Source organism: Epinephelus moara, chromosome 22 (assembly GCF_006386435.1).
Source record: "Epinephelus moara isolate mb chromosome 22, YSFRI_EMoa_1.0, whole genome shotgun sequence".
NCBI lineage: Eukaryota > Metazoa > Chordata > Actinopteri > Perciformes > Serranidae > Epinephelus > Epinephelus moara.
Window position 1 is genome coordinate 31,110,107 of NC_065527.1, and position 2,611 is coordinate 31,112,717.

A 2,611-nucleotide genomic window follows, 5' to 3' on the forward strand; every position below is an offset into this window, starting at 1 on the left:
TCCAAAGAACCCTGAGACACAATACCATCCATGAGTTTAATTGAAAAACAAAAAATTTAATCTTTATGACACTTAAATACAATTTGCATAATAATTTGGAACGTGGTGTAGAGTAGCAGTTAGTAAACTAGACCTTTGAACTTTTCACAAAAGTGAATTCTTTGTTGCCTGTGCTCCACAATTGACTATGGCCTCTAGTTTTGCAGACCGGGCGAGGCGGGGGCGCAGCGCACCTGCGCTTCGCCAACTGGGTGTGGCCAGGCGGATTTTGCAAGTTTGGCACACCGTGCGCCTGGCGGAGCTACTCCTCTTTCCCACCTCCGTCCCTCCTACCTGCGCAAGTCGGAAAGAGGGAGGAGAGAAGGCGTGGAGTGGGTTTTACACACATCACACCAATCAAATGAGCCCCTCTCCTCGCCCTTAAATGCCCCGCGCAAAGGCGTAATGAGAGTTTACTCAATTTGCCATGGCAGAAGAGAGCAGCAGCGTCAGACGGCCAAACTTCTCCCAGGAGGAAACTGATGTTTTGGTCTGGGAGGTCCAAGCTCGCAGTGTCCGAATATACGGAAGTGCGAGCAGACCTCCACGGGCTGATGATGCAAAGGTAGCCTGGGAGGAGGTCACCACAATTGTAAATCAATGTTGCCCAGATACACTGAGAACCGTGACAATGATGTTAGAAGAAGGGCCAAACAAAAGCACACACATACGTGTCACCAGGCAATTCGAGTCACAAATCACCTGGATATTAATGGAGTGTACTTCCTTACGGTTCACATAAGTTCATATAAGTGATGGCTTGGGTATCTGGGGCGTGCAACTGTACATGTGTGCAGTCGATTGCTCCCAGTTTCCCAGGGAATCCACATTTCAACAAGAAACCTCGCTTCATTTCCAGCTGGCTCTCAGGTGTGGATGGAAAAATTATGTGCTCATTTGCATGTTGGACTAGACTAGACGTCACTGCATGTATAGCCGAACTGACAGCTCTCTGACTGATCCCTGCCACCGCAGCCACGGTGTGCTGGAAAGACCCGGTGGGTATTTATTGCATTGTTAATGTGCCTGACATTCTGGAAACCTGCCTGTGAGGTTTTGGTGACGTGTGCGCACTGTCCGCCGGTCAGCCAAACTTCCACTAGTGCTGCGCTCTGCCTGCACTGACAGTAGACCTGGTTTCAGCTGGCGAGCTTTTAGCGCATCTTCGGTGAAGCCTTGAACTCTGTTCCTAGATACTTAAATGTGACAACAATTTGAACGCCCTTGGCAGCTGTAAGGTTGTCACTATTCTGCCAGCAATTAATGATTTATTCTTTAGTTTTTACTGTAATTCATTCCATGCATTAAGGTCAAAGAAGTTATCATCACACCTTTTAACAAAGGCAGGCAGGGCGCAACCATTATTTGACCTTGAGCCCTGCTGAGAGTTCAAAAATCTGCACAAGTTCATGCAGGCATGTGTGTGAGCAACCATAGTAAGATCATTTTTTTGCTAAACAAGCACAAATTATGATGTAACAGTTTTGTTAGTTAATTATAGCAAAAAACTTGGAATAGTTGTGCCACAACTTCCTTCCTGCAGTGCAGATGAGCTGTAAAGACAACTGGTGAGTCAGTTGTGTTTCCTCTTGGCCGTCACTGTGCAGTTGCTTTTAGAACAGAATGATTTTTTTGGAGGACTTTTTGTTGGCAAATGTTGGAGCAGCTATCACACCCACCTTCAGGGGATAGTTCACATTTTTTGAAGTGGGGTTGTATGAGGTACTTATCCACAGTCAGTGTACTACATACAGTAGTTGGTGGTCAGCACATCCCCAGTTTGGAGAAGCTTGCAGGAGTCCAACACAGAAGCTAAGCAATTTACTGCTGTGGATTGGGGGTTGAACAAGGAGACATAGCATAGCACCTTTAGCCACCTAAACTAAGTCCAACTTTAAACAATCAACATCACTTTAAGTGTAGGCTGTTTCAAGACTATTTTCACTGCTTTACCTTTCTGTCAGACAATTTCCAATGTGGAAATGAATGTGTTAAAGGGACAGTGTGTAAAATGGGTTGAAAACAGTGACATCAGTGGTCAAATTCTAGATTGCAGGGCTCACTCGCTCACCCCTCCCGTCGGGTAAATGACGGCGGCCTCGTAGGGACAAAAAGCCTTGCGCACGACTTTTTCAGGAGTAGGTTTATCTAGCGACGAGGTGAATGTTTATTTAGAAATGAATGCCTCACGAGCAGGAGACCAGAGGAGCGTTCGGGAAAAAGGCCAGTTTATTTGAGCACTCCAGAAACTCCGGTAACACTCCAGGGGGTAAAAGACTCCGTCCCAAACTCTGACTCTTCTAGCGTAACAGACACACTTCATAACTTTATACACATACTCGTTTACCATACTGAGTGGGGACCCCCCCTCCCCTCTCTGCTCCGCCAATCTCCAGCCCGCACACTGACTGACAGCGTAGCCTGTAAACAGAGCTCAGCTGTTTATTTAGCCTAGCAATATCTCCGGACTATAGTAGCTGCAATGGACGACTTTGAACGTGATTTTGAAGAGTTTCTTGTAGCGGACACAGACCCAGAGCCATACCTGTTTGAGCCGGAGCATACAGATGAG

General features: G+C 46.6%; 2 protein-coding genes across 2 annotated transcripts in view; one reads left to right on the forward strand and one right to left on the reverse strand.

Annotated features, from left to right (window-relative positions):
- LOC126383971 (collagen alpha-1(XIV) chain-like) overlaps positions 1-2,611 on the reverse strand; it is an 849,933-nt gene that overhangs the window by 236,472 nt on the left and 610,850 nt on the right. The window lies entirely within an intron of this gene.
- Positions 1-2,611, forward strand: part of LOC126383946 (venom phosphodiesterase 1) — an 81,642-nt gene that overhangs the window by 34,931 nt on the left and 44,100 nt on the right. The window lies entirely within an intron of this gene.